We start from the raw sequence: 26852 nt of genomic DNA, 5'->3' as shown, positions 1-26852 counted from the left end.
CTCCGCCAGAGAAGTTGTATCCATCTCTAGAACAGTATAAGAACGACAAGCCAGAAATGCAAGCTGACCCGCACGGTGATAATGTAGCTGCTGTCTGGGTTGCGAAGCCAAGGGGAATTGAGGTGCAGCCACCCTCCCCCAGTGCTTTGAAAGATTTAATGTCCATGCTTCCTAGACTTGAGAATCCTGTTGTGTTCGTAGAAATGCTTGTTCGTTGTTCACGACATTACCAATTGGTGGGTGCTGATTATCGATTTATATTAAAGCACAAATTAGGCCAAGCATATGATGAGGTGGGTCTACTCGCAGCTTGCCCGGTGTTAGATCCCAAATCAGACGTAATGGAATAGACTGAGGTGGTGGAAGATCAGGGTGATGGAAAAATCCGCAGAAAAAGGACTTTTGTTAAGTTTGAGTGGAAAGATAACTCAGCTGAGATGTTGGACAAGTTGAGAGCTCAGCTAACTAAATATTTGTTGACTATAAAATCAGCCAACCGTGATTTGTCGCAAGTTACAAACTGTAAGCAGGAAAAAGGTGAGTCTGTGTCAGTCTTTTTCACGCACTTTAGAGATACTTGGCTAACAGTGGGAGGTTTGGATCTGAAAGAGGCAGAGCCTAACCCAATGTTCTTAGCAACATTCATGAATAACTGTACGCTGAACTGCAGAGAGGTATTGAAACACCACTTGTGTGATCGTAATCAGTTGGCAATTAAAGATGCAGGTATTAAGCTGAGAACGTTGGAAGGCGATAGAATGTTTGTGGATATTAAGAAAAATGCATCTTTTGTTGTTGTGCAGGGACAGGGAAAGAGTAAGCAACGGAGGGCTCAGGGGAATAGTTGTAAACCAGGCAATTGTAATTATTGTGGTAAGCCTGGCCATTGGGCTAAAGAATGTCATAAGAGACAAAGAGATGAAGGGCACCAGTCTATGCAGACTCAAGCCCAACGCATTCCTCAGCAGCCACAGCAGGGTGGAGCTTATGCTCCTCCGCCTCATGCGCCCCCCCAGCAGTCCTCTGCTAGATTTCAGCAACAGCACAGACCCGCCTACACACAGGACTAGGGCTGCCCACAGAGCTCGACCCCCATTGATGCCTCGTTGTTGTGTTTTTCATTTGAATCTCCTCTGTCACATGACATGCCGATTGTTGAACTGCATTTGAATGGCCAAATCTATCCATTTCTGTTAGATAAAGGGGCCACAATGTCATCGGTGGGGGAGACGTATAATGGCCCAATATCGTCTAGCATCATGAGCACTGTAGGGATTGAAGGGGTTTATTTCGACAGCCCAATGACACCACCCTTGGTCACATATATGGCAGGAGACCCTTACTGTCGATTTGTACATCGCTTTGTATATATGTCGCAATGCCCATTTAATCTTCTGGGTCGAGATTTGATGTCTAAACTTTCTATGTCTTTATCGTTTTCAGGATCAAAGCTTATTGTTGATACTTCCTCTTGCAAGTCATTTGAAACGCGGAACTTGGATGGCTGCCCAGTTCCACATAATTTATCAATGGTAACTCACGCTGCTGCAGATGACAATCCAGCATTACGAGAGGTGCCTCATCACTTGTGGGCAGAGCACAAGGATGATGTGGGGTGTGTGAACTGCGCTCCCTATGAGGCTTCATTGAAGCATGGTGATCCTGTATATAGGAAACAGTATCCTCTAACAGAGGAAAAGGCTAGGGGAATTGATGAAATTCTGTCTGCTCTGTTAAAGAAGGGAGTGATTACGCCATGTCACAGCCCTTACAACACGCCTGTCAATCCTGTCAGAAAAGCAGATGGTACCTGGCGTTTTACACAAGATTTGAGAGCAATTAATGATGCTGTTTTGCCTGTTGTGCCGGATGTGCCGTCTATCATGGCTGCTATCCCAGCTGACCATGAATGTTTCTCTGTTGTTGACCTCTGCTCTGCTTTTTTTCAGCATACCTGTTGAACCAGACACTCAGCCATTGTTCGCCTTCACACATAGAGGGTCGCAGTACACGTGGACCAGACTGCCTTAAGAGTATATTGATTCACCGGCTGTTTTCTCACAAACAGTGAGGCATTGCTTAGCTGATTTGGAAATGCCAGAAAACTCTTGTTTCTTGCAATATGCTGATGATCTCTTGGTTACAGGACGGGATGTGAGCACTTGCCAACAGGCGACCCTGGCGCTACTGCACAGGTTAGCAGTCTGTGGCTTCAAAGTCTCTAGAACTAAATTGCAGTTTTGCAGGCAGAATGTTAATTATCTAGGTCACATTGTGTCCCAGGGACAGAAACAGCTGTCTCCTGAGCGGGTCAAGATTATTGTGGACACCCAAAAGCCCAACACTAAACAGGCCCTGGTGTCCTTCCTGGGTTTGGTAAATTATTGTCGTCAATGGGCTCCAGATTGTTCCCGCTATGATAAAATTTTGCGCTCTGCTTTCTCACACAGTGACCCTATGTCGTACCGCCTGGTGTGGAAAGATGACATGGAGAAGGCGTATCGCGCCCTGAAGGCTGCCCTGTGTTCAGCACCGGCTCTGGGCCTCCCCAACTATGACGTACCGTTCCACTTGTATGTGTCACACCATGGTGACACTGCTTCGGCTGTTTTGGCTCAGGAGCACGGGGGAGGTTTCAGACCATGTGCATATTTATAAGTCACTTGACACCGTAGCCAAAGGTCTACCAACATGCCTGAAAGCAATAGCCGCTGCTGCATGCATGGTTAACGATGCAGAAAAAATGGTGAGGGGTAACCCGTTGACCTTGCATTGCGCTCACCAGGTCCAGTACATGTTGAAACATTTGTCAACACAGCATTTGTCTGTACAACGTCGCTGTGGTTATGAACAGGTACTGTTGGCCACTGAAAACCTGACGGTGAAACCATCATCTTCACATGATACCATTGCTCATGCCTTACAGCGTCTGCTGCATGCCCAAGATGACTGTATACCTGATGATCATGATTGTGTAACTACTGTTATCTCTGATTGCTCCATCAGGTCTGACATGAAGAGCAGTCCAATGTCGGGCGCTCGATCACTGTTTGTGGACGGCTCGTGTTCAAAACCACATGATGGAATGTACCTGTGTGGCTATGCTGTATGTGAGCTTCCTGATATTGTTGTTGAATCCGCAGCGTTACCATTCTCATCTGCACAAGCCGCTGAATTAGTGGCTCTGACCCGTGCCTGTCGCCTGGCCACAGACCAGGATGTGAACATTTATACTGATAGTCGATATGCTTTTGGAGTAGCACACGATTTTGGTCACATATGGGCTACACGTGGCTTTGTTGCAGCAGATGGTAAGCCTATTTCTCATAGTTCTTTAGTGTTGGATTTGATTCAAGCATGCCGTCTACATAAGTCTTTATCTATTATCAAAACAAAGGGTCATTCTTTTTTGAACATGAAAGAGGCTCAAGGTAATTCTATTGCTGACAGTGCAGCTAAAGCCTCCGCCTCGTCTGGTGTGATGCCACACTGGCTTAACACTTGTGCTGTTTCTGCATCACTTTTAAGCAGTGCTATGATTCCCCCCATAGACGTGGCTGCCATCCAGTCGTCTGCCTCAGAGGAGGACAAGGTATTCTGGTCAGCAGAAGGGGCCACGGCGCTCCGTTCCTCGTCCACGAGTTTCATGGTATTACACACCACGGCCGAAGAGGGGTAATTGAGACTGTCTAAATTTTTGTGCATTCCACAATTGACAATGCATGTGAACAACACACTCGATAGGTGTATGATTTGCGCTCAAAACAATACAACAAAGCCATTGGCTGAACATCAGCAGCTGCCAATGCCTGATGGCCCACTTCAACAATGGCAGGTCGATTACACGCATTTACCTAAGAGGGGGCCATACAAATACTTATTTTCCCTGCGGGAAGGAGGATGCGAAAACGGTAGTGAAACATTTAGTGAAGGATATTATTCCAAGATATGGTATACCATGTGCCATAGACTCAGACAAAGGACCTGCATTTGTGTCCAAACTTCTCCAAACACTGATGAACGAATTACAGGTTAGTTGGGGATTCCACATTCCATACCACCCTCAATCATCTGGCATAGTAGAAAGAGTAAATAGAACAATCAAAGACAAATTGAGAAAAGCCATGCAAAGTGCTGGCCATTCTGATTGGACTACTCTATTGCCTGTTGTGTTGGCGGACATGAGAATGTCTCCACACAAGGGTTTGAATGGACTGTCACCATTTGAAATGATAATGGGACGTCCATTCCCCGCCCCGTGGCGGAAAGGTGGAGGAGCACCAGGTGATGGTGGATGCGATGTCCACATAAGTGAGTATGTGCAGCAACTAATTGACGTGTTGCAAGATAATTGGAAAAAACAGCATTCAAGCTCAGCACCTATGCCAATTGACAAAACGCACCCTTTCAAAGTGGGTGACAAAGTATTAATTAGACAATTTTTAAAGATGGGAGATGAATTTGCAAAACCTTGATATAGTCCTTCCGTTGAAATTGTTGCTGTGACTCGAACCGGCGTTCTAACAGATTATTTTCCACAGTGGATTCACTCACGACCAGGATCAAACCTGCACCTGTCGAATGAAATGAATGATTGCCTAACAGCTTTTGTTTTTCAGATCTGTTGTATCCGATGGTAACCTGTTTGTTAACAGCAGGCTCCTAGCCAGTGGCAATCAAATTGCAGTTTTGCATCAAAAGACGGGGGGGAGCTTATCGGTAGATGGACTGGAGGGCTGACTGTTAGACGACGACATTCCACTCTGATCAATTGCTATGGTATAACAGAGGAGCTGAACACGCAGCGCTGTTGATACAATAGAAATTGACAGACACATATCCTTGAGATCACCAAATTGAAACGCACATCTCATTTATGCTTTATTATTATTATTATTATTATTGAAAAAAATGAAGTTGATTATTATTATTTTGATTAGCTTGATGAGCTTTCTGTCTGTCTTCAGTTTGGGTTTGCACCCCACTGATAATCTTTTTTGGGAATATGCTAATTGGACTGCTCGCCAGCACACAAATGAATCATGTTATGTTTGCCAACAATTAATGTCATCCACCGTGTCTATTTCCCTGCCAGTTTTGAGCCAACAAAATATAACAACATCATGTATAAAGATGTATGGTGGGTGTAATTTCGCTGACCTGGATTGGTTCCCATCAACAACGACCTGTGAAACAATATGTACCCACGCTAGCAGAATAACATTGCCTTTTGTTAAAGAGCACATAAGAATTCGGCCACGATTCCCCAAGAATTTTATGTTTGCCTTTTGCTACAACAGCACTAGCACCAACAGATCTGACCCCGTGGGTAACATTCGCGAGGATCTGTGTTCAACCATCCTATCGTTACAACACAAGGAGAATGTGTCTTGGAATGGCTCCCACGTAGGGGATTTAAGACGTATTCTGTGTGTTAAAAATTGTACGTTTCGACTTGATATTGATTGGTGGTGGTATTGTGGTCGTGATGCTTTGTTTAAGGACATTCCAGGCAACTGGAGTGATCTTTGTGCCCCTATCCAACTAGGTTATCCTGTCAGAATCATCCATCACACCAGGCAGCCCACAGCCCGTGGACGACGACGACGCGAAGTTGCTGATGACGTGCGTGTAGAACACCAACTGACAACCAAATGGCACAGATTCTGGACATCCCTCTTACCTGCTTTTGGCGTTAGCGACCTGTGGCGTGAGACCGAAGTTCTGCACTACCGTCTGGCTAAGTTTGTAAATGACACCACGCTGGGATTGGGCGGAGTGCGGAGGGAGCTCAATGCTCTGCGTCTCATGACCACTCAGAATCGACTGGCATTGGATATGCTGTTGGCCAAAGAAGGAGGGGTCTGTGCTCTGGTTGGGGATCAATGCTGCACGTTCATTCCAGTGGAGGACGAACCAGCGGGCGCTGTGGGTCATGCTGTTGAGGAGATGAATAGGGTTGCCCATGAGCTCTATTCCAACGAGAACCGACAAAAAGACTGGGGATGGGGTATTTTGCATAGTTTGTTTGGTTGGCTTACACCATTTGTTTCTATGCTTGTTCCAGTTATCCTGATATTATTCGCTGTATGTATTTTCGGCCCATGTTTGCTGAGATGTCTGATGGACAGAGTGTATGCTACGATTGATGGGTTGACTAGATACGAGCAGGTGAGCGTGGTTGATAATGTTAGACATCGTCAGGCTTTTTAGCCTGAAAGAGGGGACTGAAGGAACATTATGCCTTCTCTACTATGTGTGTGTGTATGAACTCTGACCTAAATGTGACGGAGATGCCTTGTGCGTACAGAGAGCTGTTTTGACTAGATAGCAACTGGCCCTTCTACCACCTCAAGGTGACAATGTATCTTGCTTTCACAAGGTTCTCACTCCCACTGTTTTTCCCCTCTATTTGGTTTTGCTGAGCTGTTAGAACAAGTTTAACCAATATTACCATATATGTATATGTTTTCCTATGTTATGGCTTGGGTACCAAGTTCCTCCTTTTTGGGTGCACTACTATTTTTCCCGATATATATAAGCTGAAGACAGACTTGATGTTTTTGAGCATTTGTTTGAATAAACCAGATTGATTTCACTCATGTGGTTTTATCGGGCTGTGCTTCCAGCGCGCTGAACCAAGGGTACACATCCACCAGCGATACAGACAGAGGGGACTTGCTGCGGTGCAGACTGAAGTGCACGCACTATTTCATAATTTCCTACAGTACTAACCAGGGCCAACACTGCTTAACTTTTGAGATCAGACGAGATCAGGCGTGAACAGGGTGGTATTGCCGTAAGCAGGAGCTGCTGCAAAAAGGCCCCTATTTTAAGGTGAGGCACACTAAGTGCCATCATACTAGATAAGTAATGAAATAAATACAAAAAATACTTCAAAAAAAGGTACATTAAATATAAGAGCATTAGATAATTAGTTCAAAACAGTCAAACGCTGTTTAAAAATCAGCTACTTTAAAGGCAATTGAATTAAATAAGCAGTAAGGGAAAGTAAAGAGCTGGTCAAATTTTGGCCACACTAAGGGATATTAGATAAGTAGTGAAGAAAACCAAAAAACTTACAGCACCTGGTATTCCTTGGCAGTCTCCCATCCAAGTACTAACCAGGCCCAACTCTGCTTAGCTTCTGATATCAGATGAGATCAGGCGTGAACAGGGTGGCATGGCCGTAAATGAGAGCTGCCTCAAAAAGCCCCCTATTTTAAGGTGGGGCACACTAAGTGTCATCATACTAGACAGGTAATGAAAGAAATACAAAAAAAAATACTTCAAAATAAGGTACATTAAATATAAGAGCATTAGGTAAGTGGTTAAAAACAGTCAAACGCTGTTTAAAGATCAGCTACTTTAAAGTCAATTGAATTAAAAAAGCAGTAAGGGAAAACAAAGAGCTGGTCAAACTTTAGAGCCAGTGTATTAGTAGTGAAGAAAACCAAAAAACTCACAGCACCTGGTATTCCTAGGCAGTCTCCCATCCAAGTACTAACCAGTCCCAACACTGCTTAGCTTCTGAGATCAGGCGTGAATTTTTTTTTTTTTTTTTTTTTTTTTATAAAAAATATTTTACACAAAGTACAAACGAAAAACTACAATAAACCCACTGAAGGCGGAAACACTTTTACATGGGTATACATTTGTAAAATTAAACATAGAATCAACAGAATCAATAGATTCAAACTGGACTCTTTTAAAACATACATAAAATCAACCGTCGTCATCAGGCATTTTCCAGTCAAATTTTTCAAAGATCTTATATACATCATAAGTAAAAATGTGGTAGAAGTCATTGAGTTTTCCCAGGTTCTTGTAGTAACAATACAAATATTTCAGATAGTTTTCAGCTTTTTTCTTCAATATTCTTTCAATATCCAAGACAGATTTCTCTCTTTTTGCCACCACCCTTCTCTCCCATATTTCTCCTTTCATGAGCATGACAAGAAGGTTAATGATTTTGCTATTTTTACACTCCTTATATTCACCCAACATTACAATTTTATTCCATTCTGATTCCTCTTCATAATGCTCTCCTTTCAAAAGTTCAAACAGTCTTTTGCATTTAGTTTTTAAAATGTCCAGTTCTTTGCAATATAGAAACAAGTGCAGGAAGCCTTCATCCTCTTTGTTGCACACCTTACAGATTGAGCTCTGCTCCATTCCAATCTTGTGTAGAATCACGTCTGTAAAAATATCTTTGTGTCTGATTAAAAATTCCAGGTTTCCCAGTTTCGTTTCAACTATCCTTCCTTTTATCAATCAATCAATCATTTTTATTTATATAGCGCTTTTAACAACACAGGTTGCATCAAAGCACTGTACAGTATAATGACAGGGATGTATAATGACGAGAGTGACCAATTTCTTATTAAATGCAGAGACGGTCTCTGTAGTCAATTCAACGATAGTCACTAGAAGTTAAGTGTCCCCAACCAAGCAAGCCAGAGGCGACAGTGGCAAGGAAACAAAACCCCATGCATACAGAATGGAGAAAAAAAAACCTTGGGAGAACCCAGACTCGGTTGGGGTCAGTTCTCCTCTGACCGGACGCCCAGCACTTAACTTCCAGTTCAATTTTAAACGCAGCTGTGTCAGGTAGTGTAAATGACTTAGTGTGTGCGTGTGCATGTGTGCATCAGGATCTGGTGATTGGTCCACGGGGCGCATCTAGGTGTTCTGGTCTCTGATGAACATAATCTCTGGGTGCTGATCCACCATCTAGTCTGGATACAAACTGAAAACAGATTGAGAAAGAGACAGGACTAATATTAGCGTAGATGCCATTCTTTTACGATGTCACAAGTACATCGTATTTTAGGAGTAGTGTTCCCGGTTCCAGCAAATCTAAGTAATGCAGCCTAAAAATCCTATAACGGATTTGAATAATAAAAGGCGTGTTGGTGTGTTATGTGTAGGCTAAATTAAAAAGATGTGTCTTTAATCTAGATTTAAACTGGCAGAGTGTGTCTGCTTCCCGAACAGAGTTAGGAGATGGTTCCAGAGTTTAGGTGCTAGATAGGAAAATGATCTGCCGCCCGCAGTTGATTTTGATATTCTAGGTATTATCAAATGGCCAGAGTTTTGAGAACGCAGCGGACGTGCAGGACTATAATGTGATAAGAGCTCGCTCAAGTATTGAGGAGCTAAACCATTCAGGGCTTTATAGGTAATTAATAAGATTTTAAAATCTATTCGATGTTTGATAGGGAGCCAGTGCAGTGTAGACAGAACCGGGCTAATATGATCATACTTCCTAGTTCTAGTAAGGACTCTGGCTGCTGCGTTTTGGACTAGCTGAAGTTTGTTTATTAAGCGTGCAGAACAACCACCCAATAAAGCATTGCAATAATCTAACCTTGAGGTCATAAACGCATGAATTAATATTTCTGCATTAGAGGTTGAAAGCATAGGTCGTAATTTAGATATATTTTTAAGATGGAAAAACGCAGTTTTACAGATGCTAGAAACATGATTTTCAAAGGAAAGATTGCGGTCAAACAGCACACCTAGGTTCCTAACTGACGATGAAGAATTAACAGAGCAGCCTTTTATGTTACTCCATATGTTTTCTTCTTTCAAGTCTTTATATTTCTGCTTCCAATAGTCATTTGCTTTAGGTTTCTTAAAAATCGTATCTCTAAAAACACCATAAAACATTTTGACAGTACATTCCTTGAAAATATGTAGTTTCTCTCTAAAAATAGCATTCACATCTTTCTTCGGTTCACCCGGCTCCATATTTTCAATTTTTTCAATCCAGTCTTTTAGTATTGCGTTTTAAATCATGCAGTACTTATTTATGATTTCTTGTCTGGTATAGTCCTCCTTATCTTCTTCCATAGTGTCAAAAACATATTGAACTGGTAAAAGTCCCTCTTTGATCTCATACAAAACATCTCTTACTCTCGCTATCCCCACATCCCACCATTTCTTAAAAAAACTACTCTTTTCCTTGATTCACAATGTTCTTGTTTAAAAACAATGGTTGATTTAAAATGTCCTCTCGTCCCTTCGGGATGTAATGCACATGCTTTAAAAACTCTCCCCAGGCACTCAACTGTTCCTTGTAAAAATCTGGCAAATCTTTCCACATCCAGTTTTTCGTTCTCATTCATAAAATATTCTCCCCCAAATTGAAATTCCCACATTTGTTTAAAAAATACAACATAGTTTTTTTCCAAACAGTTTCAATTCTCGCATCCAGATATTTCTTCACCAGTTTAACTCTCAAACATTTCTTCCTTTGTGCAACATCAATAAGACCCAAGCCGCCTTTCTCAACAGCCCCTACAAGGGTGTCATACGCAATCCTCTGTGGCTTTCCCTCCCATAAATACTCAGTAAAACATTTTTTCAGTCTCTTTTCAACCCACAGAGGCATACTTGTAACATATAAAAAATAACAAACCTTTGAAGTCATTAAAACATTCAAAATTAAGACCTTTCCTTTCAAGCATATATTTCTTGTTTTCCACCAGTTCATCCTTCTTTCAATATCTCCTAAAATTCCTTCCCACATGACTGGGCTGCTGTTAGGTGGTTTAAAATCGAAAAAGCAAAAAAAACAAAAACAAAAACAAATATATAATAGCTCTTTAATAAACTAGACAAACAAGAAATGAAGGAGAGCCTTCCTCTCCCAACTACTGCCACGTCACTTCCTGTGTACTCTCTAGCGCCAACAGGGTGGTATGGCCGTAAGACCCCTATTTTAGGGTGAGGCACACTAAGTGTCATCATACTAGACAGGTAATGAAAGAAATACAAAAAAAAAACTTCAAAATAAGGTACATTAAATATAAGAACATTAGTTAATTAGTTCAAAACAGGGCAAACGCTGTTTAAAAATCAGCTACTTTAAAGGCAATTGAATTAAATAAGCAGTAAGGGAAAGTAAAGACCTGGTCAAACTTTGGCCACACTAAGGGCCCGTGTATTAGATAAGTAGTGAAAAAACTCAAAAACTTACAGCACCTGGTATTCCTAGGCAGTATCCCATCCAAGTACTAACTAGGCCCAACTCTGCTTAGCTTCGGAGATCAGGCGTGAACAGGGTGGTATGGCCGTAAGCTAAAGCTGCTGCAAAAAGCCCCCTATTTTAAGGTGAGGCACACTAAGTGCCATTATACTAGAGAAGTAATCAATGAAATACAAAAAAATACTTCAAAATGAGGTACATTAAAGATAAGAGCATTAGTTAAGTAGTTAAAAACAGTCAAACTCTGTTTAAAGAACAGCTACTTTAAAGGCAATTGAATTAAATAAGCAGTAAGGGAAAGCAAAGAGCTGGTCAATCTTTGGCCACACTAAGGGCCAGTGTATTAGATAAGTAGTGAAAAAACTCAAAAACTTACAGCACCTGGTATTCCTAGGCAGTCTCCCATCCAAGTACTAACTAGGCCCAACTCTGCTTAGCTTCTGAGATCAGACGAGAGCAGGCGTGAACAGGGTGGTATGGCCGTAAGCGAAAGACAAAGTTTTCCTTTGGCTTTATTTTATAATTTCTATTCCCTTATGAGTTAACTACATGTTACTTTTGTGCCCTTCTTAAACATAATGGTGTGTGCTGTTGGAAGATTGCATGCGAAGGCAGTGGGGGCTAGGTTGCATGAGAAGGCAGTGGGGTCTGTAAAACATACATCAACTGGTAAATGCAATAAGGGCATAAGCCACCAGGTTCCCATAGAAAGAAACCATAAGTAAGGGGGCCTCATGTCAAACACACGCACACAGACCCTATAGAATTGACAAGGGACTAAAACAAAAACCCTAAGATTGAATACAGATGTTCTTACCTAAAACTGATGGTATGTGGGGTGGGACGCTAGCAGGGGGTTAAAAAGAGGAGACAGAGACCAAGAGGGGAGAGGCTTGATTAAAGTTTTTTCCTGACACCTAAAATCCTGCTGTACGAGTCTCTTTGCTTGAGAAGTGAATTCGGCTCCAAATCAACAAGAAGATTCCACAACATAATTTGGCGCCCAACGTGGGGCAGGACAGAGGTTTTGAGAAGAAGAAGAGACGAAAAGATGATTGCCAAGGAGGGTCAGGAGGCTGACTACACAAACTCGGCTGGCGCCAGAAAAATAAAAGGTAAGCAGTTTTTGCTTATATGCCTCTTTGTGTAGTCTGCTGATTGACCAACCTATGGTAACTATAAAGAACCTCTCCTGCATGGAACCCAAAATACACAAAAATGTATATATAAATGGATTTTAGGTGTCAGGAAAAGGAGCAGTCATTTTGTTTTGTTTATTGGCTTAGTTATGTTTTGTTTAGCTTGTTATTTTAGTTTGTTTTAAAGTTATTTTCAGTTTAGATATTTTAGTTTTGAGTGAATGCATTGCAATGGTCACTATTAGTTGATGAGTGGGGGCTGAGAAAAAGGCAGTTCACTTACAGTTAATAGTGTGTGTGTGTGTGTAGGGGTGATGGAAGCTCTGGGGATTTTAGGGCTATCATGAAAAGTCCCTAAAAGCCTGCAGCGTGCTGTTTTTTTACTATGAGGGTAGTGGAAGAGCGAGCAGAACTTGACAGGTCACTTATGAGGAGTGTTTATGTTGTTTTTAGTTTGCGCGCCTGCAGGTATCAAGACCTGAAAGGGGTGTGGAAAAAGGTCCTAATTAGGTTAAAGTCCTCTTGTCGGGCAGAAAAAGTCCTATGTTAAAGGGAGGTGTTGGTCAGATAATTCTAGAACTCATAATGAGAGATAGAGAAACACAAAACAGTAGAAATGCAGCAATTCAACATAACAGGAAATAGCTGACCCTCAGAAAGGTAACGAAAGAAGAAAACAAAACTGATAATAAAGTGACCATGACAATATTTGAAAAGTGGTGTATAGGGCAGTTTTAGTGCCGGATATATCGATGCTGAAGATTAACAATAGGTAAAAATCCTGCAGCGTCTGTCTTTATTTTTGGCTGGCCTTGTCTTATATGTTGTATGTTATGCGTTTGCTAAAAGTTGAGTGAGAACTGTTGAAAGTGTGCTGCTGCTGCTCCCAGGCCTCTTTTGCCACGTCCAGCAGGCCTCGCGGCTGTCGGCCAAACAGCAGCTCGAATGGGGTGAAGCCGGTGGAGGCCTGGGGCACCTCTCGCACCCCGAAGAGGACGTAGGGGAGCATCTGGTCCCAGTCGCGTTTGTCCTCGGAGACAACCCTTCTCAACATTTGCTTTAGCGTCTGGTTGAAACGCTCTACAAGTCCGTCCGTCTGGGGATGGTACACTGAGGTGCGCAGCTGCTGGATCCGTAGCAGCCGGCAGAGGTCGGCCATCACACGGGACATGAACGGGGTGCCTTGGTCGGTCAATATCTGGTGGACAGGGTGAAGAGCTCCTGGGCGATTGCCTTGGCGGTGGCTTTGCGGAGTGGGATGGCTTCGGGGTACCGGGTGGCGTAGTCCATGATCACCAGGATGTGTTCGTGGCCGCGGGCAGACCTCGGCAGCGGGCCCACCAGATCCATCCCGATGCGCTCGAAGGGCACCTCGATTATGGGCAGCGGGATAAGTGGACTAGGGGGAGGTGGCCGGGGCGAGGTCTTCTGGCACTCGGGGCAGGCCTGGCAGAACAGTTTCACGTCTCCGTCGAGCCCCGGCCAGTGGAAGCGGTCCCGGATCCTCTTGATAGTGTTGGCGGCCCCGAGGTGTCCTGCCAGCGGGTGGGCGTGGGCGAGCTCCAGAATGGTGTCCACTTTCCCTCGGGGCACCACCAGGAGCCGTTTCTCCTCCCCCCTCTGCTGGGCGACACAATAGAGTAGGCCGTTCTCCACAATGAAATGTGGAAGAGGATGGGGGCCGGGCCGCGTCTCCTCTCCATCCATGAAATGCACTTGGTTCCAGCAATTCTTGAGCCGGTCATCCTCCCGCTGGGCCCGGCCGAACGAGCCCCCTCCGACTACCTATTGGAACACATCAAAGAAAACATTAGTGGTAGGAGGAGGGGACTCACCATCTCTTCCGCTGTCCGATGCTAGGAGAACAGCAGGGCGGTGGTTTCCTCCCCTCTCTCGTCTCTTCCGGCGAGGGCTTCGGGGGCTGACAGGCTGGGTCGCTGTGTGCAGCGCCTCCTCAAAGCCCGGCCAGTCCCGCCCGAGGATGACCGGTACCGGCAGGTCCTGCACGAGGCCCACCTCCAGGGGCCAGCTTCCACCTGCGGTCAGCAAGGTGATGAGGCGGGTGGAAACTTTCCTGGTGTCCCCGTGGACGCAGGTTAGTGGCAGCCGTTTCCGCGGTTCCGTGCGTGGGGGTAGGAGGCGGGACTGAACCAGGCTGATGGTACTGCCAGAGTCAAGGAGGGTGCTGAACTTCCGCCCATTCAGGCCGATGAACTTCCGCCCATTCAGGCCGATGGGGATTTCCGGTGCGGCGCGGGGAAGCTCCCAGTGGAGGCTGCAGCCTGCCAGTCACGCTCTAGGGGGGTTGGAGGCCTCTTTGGTCTGCATCGGCTCATCTATCACGGTCGGGACCGCCGCCCTCTCCATCAGTCGCTGGGTGCCCTCCGGCACGTGTCGCTCCTGGGACACCCTCCGGGAAAAAGATGGCGCTCGCTCCCCGGCCTCTCTGCGCTGGGCGGCTTCCACCAGCTCGACCGCATCAACCAACTCCAGGACGTTCTTGGGGTTTCTCATACCGACCGCCTGGCGATAACTCCGGGGGAGAGCCCGCAGGAGCCGGTCTATCACCACCCTTTCCACGATGACGGCGGGGGTTGGTGTCCCGTCCAGGAGCCAGTGTTGCGCTAACCGGGTAAGTTCGGCGGCCTGGGTCCTGGCCGGCCAGCGAGACTGGAAGACCCACTCTTGGAATCCGTGGCGAATCCGTCGTTGAGTGGCTGGTGCAGGTGTTCCGGGTTTGTTCCCAGGGCAACGCTGATGGATCCTCGGGACGCTCGTCACAATATATACGTATGTATGGATATATATATATATATATATATATATATATATGTATGTATATATATATAGTAATTTGGATTCAAACGGTATTTTGATTAAGTGGAAATTTGAAACATACGCTGGAAGTTTAATATGTATTATTATTTTGCTTGATTCTGTATGTTCCTTATTTGAAATCAGGTGGCTGCACCGAATAAGAGGAGCTGATACAGTAGAAAGATCTAACTGTTGGCAGGACTTCCTATGTGGTGCAAAGCCATTGGAGAGCAGAACACCAGGGGGCAAGTGAAAAACTTTATACTTGTTATTTTTGGAAGAATTGTATTTTATAGGAAAAAATTAAGAAGAAATAGTAATGAATTAGAATTAATTTGAGTAAATCAAGAAATTAATTTAACATAAGAACATAATACGTGAAAAGTGATAAAGAAAAGACGGAGTGGGAAGGTATAGAACAAAGAAAGGAAAAAGAAAGTAGGGGAGAGTGAGAAGGAAGGTAGGGAAAGTAAGGGGGGTTGACCTGTGACCTTGGAGTAGGCTTGTGACGGAGTGTGTGCAAAAGGAGGGAGATAGAGAAACGGGGGAGTTATAACTTACTTGGTGGTGACTTTTCATTTTGACTGAGGAAATAATTAAGATTAGAAAGCCGGAGTAAAATAAATTGAATAATAGATAAATAAAAAGGACAGTGAAGTTATTATTTGAATAGTATTAAAAAAGAGTGGTGATTGAAGTTATCAATTTAACCGATAAACTAAATAAATAATATTAGATAGTTAATCACTAAGTTGAGATTTAAGAATATTGACATAGTACTTGATTTTAATTGGTGATTAATTGTTAAGCTTTATTTTTTATTTGAATTTTTATTTGAATTCTGGGTTGAAGTTTTGACATCTAAAAAAAAAAATAAAATAAAATAAAAAAATGGCATCCTGTGAGGAAGGAACCCCTGTAGAAGTGATTGGTCATCAGCAACCTTTATGCAAAGATATAATACGTCACATATCAAAAAAATGGGAGAAGCGAACAAAGTATCTAAACACAAAATGGCCTGCAGAAGGAACATTTAATGTGATGGTGTGTAGGGAGATGGAAGGATTGATTAAAAATCACAAATCAAATGACAAATCAAAGAAAAGAGAAGAAAAGAAAGAAAGAGAATTGGGAATTCTGAATTTGTTCAAAGATTATGGAATAAAGTTAATTAAACAGGAAAGACAGAAAAAACACGAAAGAGATGAAGAAAACCCTCCACCTTATGACCCATTGTGGAGTGAACAAAAACAAATGGCTCTCAGAAAAGTCCAGTTTGAAGGCAAGATAGAAATTAAACGACAAGATAGAGAAGGAGGGAAGCACAAACAAACGTGCACAAGACTGGAAACAACCTGAATGGAAAGAGAATTGGGAGGAAACTCCAACATGTTCATACAGGGAAAGAAAGACAGCAAGTGAGGAACTAGAGAAAAATCCAGAAGGAGATCCAAGCTTGATGACCCTTTTCAGAAATGCCATAGTAGAAGACATGCCTACAGTGGTTAAAGAAAAGCTGGAAGACGTAGTGGGACTCAACTCCAAACCCCAGAAAGAGTTTTGTGATTATGTGGCACATGCAGTGGACCAATGCAGGTGCAAGATGAAATGAAGCAGAAGAACCAAGAACGAGAGCTCCTAAGAAACCTGAACCACCTTCAACTAGAGGAGTTAACAAGCAAGAAGACAAAGATTCAAGCTCCTGTTAGAGAACAAACCCAAACTAATACGATGGCGCCAGTGACTGTGACAGCTCCAGCTATTCAGCAAGCTATGATAACACCATCAGGGCAACCAACAATAAGACAAGCAAGTAATGGACATGATGGAATGACACCCAGCACAGCAGCTGCTACTATTGTAATATATTTAAAACCAGAACAACAAAACAAAAGAGGATGGACAAGATCCTTGGGAAGGGGAAGAGGACAGCAAGAGTATAATCAACACAGAATGAATAGACCACCTGGAGTGTGTTGGGGGTGTGGACAACCAGGACATTTGAGAAGAGAATGTCCAGCCATCCCAAGACAAGTACAAAAAGCCCAAGGACCTGTCAACTCATGGCGAGACCCTGCACAAGGATATTAGGGATGCCCAGAGGATCCTACGGGGAGGTATCAGCTCCCAACAATATCATGTGATGCTGATCAAGAACCAATGCTGCAAGTCCAAATTGAAGGAAAGACCACCCCTGTCCTTCTTGACACCGGCGCAGCCTTCTCCTGTCTAAGAACAGAGTATGCAGCTCACCTCCCCAAGTCTGGAAAATATGCTAAGACAGTAGGATTTTCAGGAATATCACAGCTAATACCATTGACAGTACCGGTGTCAGTAAAAGTAAAGAACAATGAAATTAAAATTCCTCTTCTGATATCAGAACATACACCAGTGAATCTTCTTGGCCATCTGTAAAATGAACTTGAAAATTTGGTGTTCTCCAGATGGAATCTACATTGAGAGTGAAGGGACCAAACAACTAACAGTGAGACAATTTCCATGCAATCATGGACAAGAAGTAAATGTCTACTGGCTAGGAGACATAAAAGAGGAAGTAAGGAAAGTCATTGACAAGTGGGGAAAATATGTAACAGTCCAGTTACAAGAACCAAGACATCCAAACACCGAATTCCATTGTACAATGGCTTATGATCCCACTCAGGATGCAAGTTTTGAAGAGCTATGGTTAAAAGAATCACAAAATAAGAAAATAGCGCTACAGTCAACAAGCATTGTAGTAGGACCAGATGAAGCAACTCTAAAAGTCGAGAAAAATGAGTTTACAGGAAAGTGGTTTCAAATGCCAGAAAAGGTACCTCACATAGCTTTATACTACAGCAAGGGAAAGTGTTCTCAAGATGTAGGAAACATGATGAAAGAAGCTGAAAAATGTGAATGGAAAAGCACTGAAAATCCATTCATTTTTGAATCATCAGACAAGACATATTTAAAAATCATGTGTGACACATCATTGACTGCAATTCCCAAGCTAATAGTGGCAACAAAAAAGGAACAGACTGAAGTAGTGCCCAAGATGAATGAACTATTGAGAGAAATGGAAGAGAAAGTGCCAAATGAGTTATGGGCTAAACATGAAGCTGATGTAGGGTTAGTTAAGTCAGCAAATCCTATAAAAGTAACAGTGAAGCCAAATGTCATACTGCCCAGGCGGATGCAATATCCTTTGAAAAAAGAGGCAGTAGATGGAATAAGACCAACGATTGAGGGATTAGTGAAGGCGGGAGTCTTGATTCAGACATCAACCTATTGCAATACACCGATTATGCCTACCCCTAAAGCAAATAAAACCAAGTGGAGGTTGGTACATGATTTGAGAGCAGTAAATGAGGTAGTTGAGGATTGGTCAGCGGAAGTTCCAAATCCACACACCTTACTGACAAATGTTCCTCCTGCAGCCAAGTATTTTACAGTGATTGATTTTTGTTCTGCTTATTTCCGTGTCCCAATAGCACCTGAAAGTCAGCACTTGTTTAGTTTCACCTATGAAGGGAGACAATACACATACACTTGACTACCACAAGGATACAAACATTCACCACATGTATTCAATCAAGTATTGAGAAGAGATTTAGAAGATCTACAATTAAAGAGTATGTTGATTCAGTATGTTGATGACTTGTTGATCTGTTCTAATAGTTTGGAACAATGTCATCAAGATTCTATTGAGGTGCTTAAAAAATTGCAAGAGCAGGCCACACAAGCTGAACAAACAATATGGCAACAGAGAGGGGCAACCAAAGATACAAATGGAATTTGGAGATCCCATGAGGGATACATAATTGCTCAAACTGCTTTGCTTAATATAATGATTCCTGATGCACATGGATTTGCTCATTGTGCACGAGGAGAAGTTATAAGAGCAATCAAAAGGCAAGGGTACTGGCCGCCTTATTTACAAGCCATGGTTGATAAGTTTTTAGCTGAATGTGAGATCTGTGCACAAAATAATGTAAGAAAAGGAACTACAACACCTTTGTCTTACATACCAACACCTGAAGGTCCGTTTAAACATCTAGTACTGGATTATGTGGACATGATTAAGTCAGTCAGAGGAAAGAGGTACATGCTAGTAATAATTGATCGTTTTAGCCGTTGGGTAGAAGCAGTGCCATCTCCAGATCAAAGCGCTCAGACAGTGATTAAATTCTTGACCAGAGAAGTGATTCCACGATTTGGAATTCCGTCACAAATCAGTTCAGACAATGGTTCGGCGTTTGTGCAACGAACGGTCAAAATGGTGTTACAACAACTCAGAATAAAACAGACGTTAGGATGTGTTTATCACCCTCAATCACAAGGAATGGTAGAAAGGGTTAATGGAACCATCAAAGCAAAAGTCAACAAAATATGTGCAGACACAAAGCTCAATTGGGTAGATGCATTGCCACTTGCACTAATGAGTTATAGAATGCAAACAAACAGGATCACCAATTTGACTCCTCATGAAATGTTGACTGACAGACCATTGCCTGTACCGTTTCTAAGAGGCCCATATGAAGGCCCTTCGTTAGAACAGCTGCAATTGGAATTACGATCGTACATGAGACAATTAACTGCGATACATAAAGCCATCTATTTACAGGAGCAGAGCAAAGTACCCATACCTGAAGAAGAGATACCCCTTCCAGTAAGACCAGGTGACCATGTGTACCTCAGAGTGTTCTGACGGAGGTGGCACGAACCACGACGGGAAGGACCATATAAAGTAACAAAAGCCACACCTACAGCAGTACAAGTAGAAGGAAGCACAACTTGGTATCACTTAAACCATTGCACCAAAGTATCTAAAGAACGACAGACTAACATAGACAATGAGAATGAGGGAGCGCATATTGATAACTCTGGTCCTGATTTACCTCCAGAACTCTCTACCTCAAGCACAGAGCAACCCACACAATAATAGTGATACAAATAGAAACCAATCATACCTCAACCTATCTCAGATAGACCTTGAAATAGGGGAAACAAATGAACAAGCTCTGATAATCACTCAGTCACCTCTAAAAAAAACAAACCATCACTAACTCTTCATTAGTTGTGAAAGGAATTAAAAGATCTACTAATACAAACCTCACCATAACTGCTATAAACCATGAAACAAGTGATGAGGAACTCCTAACTGACAGCTTCCTAGAAAAGGCAAATGAAAACGAATGGTATAGGTGGGCAAAATATACGGTGAAGGAAGCTAGTCAAAAGAGTTGTTAAAAAACTTAAAGTAGTCCCAAACCCGTTTGATTATTTTCACTGTGCAAAACATTATGCAAATCATTGTTCACCAACAATAGTACCTTTTTGCCCAGCAGAATGTTTGGGGTTTCTGGGAAACCCAAGATTTGTTAAATATTTCAAGGAAAAAATATGGGGAGATGATTGCAAACAGTTAGATGTGAGAATCAGTGACTCAAATATAGAGACATCTATATCCTTTTCTATAAACTACACACTGGAATATGAATGCTATAGTCAACCCAATGGACTAATTGATGTTGGACAGTTTGCGGGAAAATGTAAAGTAACAGTATATAGATTTCACAAAGGAGAGATGGCAGTCACTACTTTAAAAGACAATTTTACTGTAATAGAAACACTAAGATGTTTTGATAAGTCTGTAGAAGGTTGTCTTGAAAACTGTGAAAACCAAACACTAACACCGCCAGTACGAGCAATTTATGAACAGCAAACCCAAGCCATTGCTGACTTTTATTGGATATGTGCAGGAAAGAAACTGCGACCCACCTTACCCGCTAAATGGAAAGGACTATGTGTCAGAGTTAAATTAATACAAGAAACGACAATTGTTGATTGGGAAACTGATAATACAGAGAATCATCCAACAGACAAAACCCAAAGGCAGCGCAGAAATATAAAAAAATATGAACCAGACCCCCAAGTATACATAGATGGTATTGGACAACCAAGAGGCATCCCCCACCAATTTAAAGCTAGGAGTGAGGTTAAAGCCGGATTTGAGTCATTGATTTTACACATAACAGTAAACAAAAATGTTGAATAGGTCAATTATATTTACTATAATAAACAGAGATTCATCAATCATACCGATGATGCTCTAAGAGCTCTAGGAGAACAACTTGACCCCACAAGTAAAATGGCTTATCAAAATAGATTGGCATTAAATTGGCTATTGGCAGACAAAGGTGGAGTATGTGTTATGTTTGGAGATGAGTGTTGTACTTTTATTCCTAATAACACAGCACCAAATGGATCCTTCACCCGGGCAATGGAGAGACTGAGGGAACTTAGACTTGAACTTAAAGCAAACGCAGGAAGAGATCTAGCTTTTGGAAACTGGTTTGATAATCTTCTTTATAATTGGAAAAGTTGGATAACAAAATTGGGAATAATGGCTGCTATCATACTAGCTGTGTTCTCTCTATTATTATGCTGTGTCTTTCCTATTCTCAGGTCTATGATTGCGCATGCAGCGGCCAGACAGATGGTCAACATAACTGTGGGAGAAACAGCACCAAAGCCTCATGTCACTAAACAGCGTTACCCTGATGTAGAATTGGAAGAAGTAGATGGAATATGGTAAATGGGGTTGCCTTTTTGATTTGGGAATTATTTTGATGTTTTGTCATTTGAGAGAGAGGGAGAGAGTGTATACATTGTAATTGAGAAAGAAGAACTCACACTAGTATATAAAGAATTAACAAGGAATTGGGTAGTGTAGGAAGGTAGTTAGAGGGTGTTTTGTTTGTTATGTTTATGATTTGGCATATACCCCTATATTGTTGTATCAGTAAAACCTATGAATCAAATATAAGAGTAACTATAGAACCACACATCTTCTCCATACAACCCAAAACCCCTGGTACCCTTGAACACCTGGAACGGTTGGACCTCAGTGGACAAGCTGACAATCAACGAACACTGGCAACCACAGACCAACCTACTTGAACTTGAAAATCTTAAACTGACTGTTGAATGACTTATTGAATATGTAACCTGTGTATCAATGTTTGAATAGCCTGTGAAGGACTATATATGCATGTTTATATATAATTGAGTGTGTTCCCCAACGAGAGAAGAAGAATGGAGGTGTAGTCTTTTTTGACTCTACTCAGAGAAAAAAGAGGGAGTTTTTTGGCTACACTCTCTACAAGAGTATTCTTGCATAAGGTGGTCCTTTATAAAAACAGTGGCATATTCTTTACAATGACTCTCTTATGTGACAATACTCTTGAACAAGGAAGGTATGAGACTTAATAAAGTCTCAGAGAGGGGATTTGACGAAGTTTTCCTTTGGCTTTATTTTATAATTTCTATACATTTATGAGTTAACTACATGTTACTTTTGTGCCCTTCTTAAACATAATGGTGTCTGCTGTTGGAAGATTGCATGCGAAGGCAGTGGGGGCTAGGTTGCTTGCGAAGGCAATGGGGTCTGTAAAACATACATCAACTGGTAAATGCAATAAGGGCATAAGCCACCAGGTTCCCATAGAAAGAAGTAAGGGGGCCTCATGTCAAACACATGCACACAGACCCTATAGAATTGACAAGGGACTAAAACAAAAACCCTAAGATTGAATACAGATGTTCTTACCTAAAACTGATGGTATGTGGGGTGGGACGCCAGCAGGGGTTTAAAAAGAGGAGACAGGACTGCTGCTATCTCAGACTTGAATAAAGTTTTTTCCTGACACCTAAAATCCTCTCTTTGCTTGAGAAGTGAATTCGGCTCCAAATCAACAAGAAGATTCCACAACAAAAGCTGCTGCAAAAAGGCCCCTATTTTAAGGTGAGGCACACTAAGTGCCATTATACTAGATAAGTAATGAATGAAATACAAAAAAAAAAATACTTCAAAATGAGGTACATTGAAGATAAGAGCATTAGTTAAGTAGTTAAAAACAGTCAAACTCTGTTTAAAGAACAGCTACTTTAAAGGCAATTGAATTAAATAAGCAGTAAGGGAAAGCAAAGAGCTGGTCAAACTTTGGCCACACTAAGGGCCAGTGTATTAAATAAGTAGTGAAAAAACTCAAAAACTTACAGCAGCTGGTATTCCTAGGCAGTCTCCCATCCAAGTTCTATCTAGGCCCAACTCTGCTTAGCTTCTGAAATCAGACATGAACAGGGTAGTATGGCCTTAAGCAAAAGCTGCTGCAAAAAGGCCCCTATTTTAAGGTGAGGCAAACTCAGTGCCATTATACTAGATAAGTAATGAATGAAATATAAAAAAAATACTTACAGCAGCTGGTATTCCTAGGCAGTCTCCCATCCAAGTACTAACTAGGCCCAACTCTGCTTAGCTTCTGAGATCAGACGAGATCAGGCGTGAATTTTTATTTATTTATTTTTTTTAATTATTTTTTTACACAAAGTACAAACGATAAACTACAATAAACCACCTGAAGGGGGAAACCCTTTTACATGGGGGAAGTACACCTTTGTAAAATTAAACATAAAATCAACATACATAGGTTCCAACATAGATTCAAACTGGACTCTTTTAAAACATACATAAAATCAACCGTCGTCATCAGGCATCTTCCAGTCAAATTCTTCAAAGATCTTATATACATCATAAGTAAAAATGTGATAAAAGTCATTGAGTTTTCCCAAGTTCTTGTAGTAACAATACAAATATTTCAGATAGTTTTCAGCTTTTTTCTTCAATATTCTTTCAATATCCAAGACAGATTTCTCTCTTTTTGCCACCACCCTTCTCTCCCATATTGCTCCTTTCATTAGCATGACAAGAAGATTAATGATTTTGCTATTTTTACACTCCTTATATTCACCCAACATTACAATTTTATTCCATTCTGATTCTTCTTCATAGTGCTCTCCTTTCAAAAGTTCAAACAGTCTTTTGCATTTAGTTTTTAAAATGTTCAGTTCTTTGCAATATAAAAACAGGTGCAGGAAGCCTTCATCCTCTTTGTTGCACACCTTACAGATGGAGCTCTGCTCCATTCCAATCTTGTGTAAAATCACGTCTGTAAAAATAGCTTTGTGTCTGATTAAAAATTCCAGGTTTCCCAATTTCGTTTCAACTATCCTTCCTTTTATGTTACTCCATATGTTTTCTTCTTTCAAGTCTTTATATTTCTGCTTCCAATAGTCATTTGCTTTAGGTTTCTCAAAAATCGTATCTCTAAAAACACCATAAAACATTTCGACAGTACATTCCTTGAAAATATGTAGTTTCTCTCTAAAAATAGCGTTCACATCTTTCTCCGGTTCACCCGGCTCCATATTTTCAATTTTTTCAATCCAGTCTTTTGGTATTGCATTTTTAATCATGCTGTACTTATTTATGATTTCTTGTTTGGTATAGTCCTCATTAGCTTGTCAAAAACATATTGAACTGGTAAAAATCCCTCTTTGAACTCAAACAGAACATCTCTTACTCTCGCTATCCCCACATCCCACCATTTCTTAAAAAACAACTCTTTTCCTTGATTCACAATGTTCTTGTTTAAAAACAATGGTTGATTTAAAATGTCCTCTCGTCCCTTCGGGATGTAAAGCACATGCTTTAAAAACTCTCCCCAGGCACTCAACTGTTCCTTGTAAAAATCTGACAAATCTTTCCACATCCAGTTTTTCGTTCTCATCCATAAAATATTCTCCCCCATATTGACATTCCCACATTTGTTTAAAAAATACAACATAGTTTTTTTCCAAACAGTTTCAATTCTTGCATCCAGATATTTCTTCACCAGTTTAACTCTCAAACATTTCTTCCTTTGTGCAACATCAATAAGACCCAAGCCGCCTTTCTCAACAGCCCCTACAAGGGTGTCATACGCAATCCTCGGTGGCTTTCCTCCCATAAATACTCAGTAAAACATTTTTTCAATCTTTTTCAACCCACAGAGGCATACTTGTAACATATAAAAATAACAAATCTTTGAAGTCATTAAAACATTCAAAATTAAGACCTTTCCTTTCAAGCACAGATTTCTTGTTTTCCACCAGTTCATCCTTCTTTCAATATCTCCTAAAATTCCTTCCCACATGATCTCGTTTGTTTTCTTGTCATCCTCTCCCATGCTAACTCCTAAAATCTTCATTTCCTTAACTTCTTTAAAGTTAAAAGTGTCTGTTAAGGCTGGGGCTCTGCCAAATCTCATGTACATTGTTTTATCCTCATTTATTTTCCCCCCGGATTTATTACAGAATTCCTGAACTACATCCATAGCCACCTTAACACTATGTACGTCTCTTACTATTAACGTTGTGTCATCTGCATATTGGAAAATCCTGTTCTCTGATCTACCTCCTTCAATATCGATACCTCTCACATTCTTCTCTCCTCTTACTGCTAAGCTCAGAGGCTCTGCCACCAAGGAATATAAAAGCGCTGAAAGGGGACATCCCTGCCTTACAGATCTTGTGAGCTTAAATCATTTAGTTAAAAAACCATTGCATTTAATCCTCGTCACCACTCCTTTGTATAAAATCTTAATCCATCTGATAAAATTTTCCCCAAATAAAAACTGATGATCCACTCGGTCAAAGGCTTTTTCGAAATCAAGACTTACAATGTAACCTTCCAGATTTTTGTCCTTCATATAACTTATTGTGTCCCTAATACTAATTGTAGTATCTGATATATCTCTGCCTTTCACTCCATATGCTTGATTTGTCTTGATAATTTTTGGCATCACCTCCTTTAGTCTATTAGCTAAAACCTTAGATAAAATTTTTAAGTCAGTCTTCAACATCGTCAAAGGTCTGTAATTTTTCAATTCTTTTTTATCTCCTTTCTTCTTATAAATAATTTTCATTAAACCCATACCCATTCTTAAATTCATTTGTCCCTTATTAAAAATGTCATCATACACTTCCTTTAAAATGCCAATTAAAATACCCTTGAAAACAATATAAAATTCATTGCCTAGACCATCAATTCCTGGACTTTTATTCCTGTTCAATTCGTTTATGGCTCTTTCTATTTCTCCTTCATTTATTTCCATATCGCATAAGCTTCTTTGTCTTCCTTTTCAACTTTTGTTTCAATTATGTTGAACAATTCTTCACATTCATCTTGCACCCCTTCAGTTGTAAAAAGTTTCTCATAATACATTTTTATCTCTTCTAGTATTTCTTTGTTATCCTTTATTTCTTCTCCATACTCATTTTTAATAGCTGTTATCATTTCAGCTTTCCTCTTCCTCTTTTCTAGATTAAAGAAAAATTTTGTACATTTCTCTCCTTCCACTATATATCTAGCTTTACTTCTTAAACGTGCACCTTCATATTTTTCTTCTTCTAAAACTTTAAGTTTATCTTCCAGATCTTTTATTTTTGACACATTCTTCTCATTATTCTGATTAAGCTCCCTTTCTAAGTTCTCTCTTGTTTTTATTTCTGTGTACCTTTTACATCTCTCCACCGATCTACAAAACTGTATAGTATGTCTTTTAATTAGAAACTTAACGTTTTCCCACCATATCCTTTTATCTTCCACATACATTTCATTCTGTTTTTCTTTTTCTATCAATTCTTTTATGTCTTGGACATAGCTGTCTCTTTTTTAAACCTCAGCATTTAAAACCCAAACACCTGGCCCCCTTTTAATCGTGCTCCAGTCCACTTTCATAAATAGTGGCTTATGGTCACTTAAACTTGTTTCCTCATATCTCATATCTTCAATAAAACCCTCTACATTTCTTGAACACAAAATAAAATCAATTCTCGTTTGGCACATAAAATTCCCTACCATTTGCCTTCTAGAATATTGTCTTCTTTTCCCATTTCTCTTTCTCCACACATCTACCATATTATTGTTTTTCATCAACAAATTCAATTCCTTCCTTCCTGTATCGGTTTTAAAAACCATTCCATCAGCCATATCTAACTTGCTTAAAACAGTATTAAAATCCCCAATACAATAGCATACT

General features: G+C 41.1%; 3 pseudogenes; all 3 read right to left on the bottom strand.

The window, feature by feature from the left end:
- Positions 1–7076: 7076 nt before the first annotated feature.
- Positions 7077–7195, bottom strand: LOC122353268 (annotated as a pseudogene).
- A 3782-nt stretch (positions 7196–10977) lies between these two features.
- LOC122353450 lies at positions 10978–11086 on the bottom strand (annotated as a pseudogene).
- A 276-nt stretch (positions 11087–11362) lies between these two features.
- LOC122353297 lies at positions 11363–11481 on the bottom strand (annotated as a pseudogene).
- Between the last annotated feature and the right edge of the window lie 15371 nt (positions 11482–26852).

Source organism: Puntigrus tetrazona, chromosome 10 (assembly GCF_018831695.1).
Source record: "Puntigrus tetrazona isolate hp1 chromosome 10, ASM1883169v1, whole genome shotgun sequence".
NCBI lineage: Eukaryota > Metazoa > Chordata > Actinopteri > Cypriniformes > Cyprinidae > Puntigrus > Puntigrus tetrazona.
Note: the sequence above shows the minus strand (reverse complement) of the source record. Positions and strands in the feature narration are given on the sequence as shown.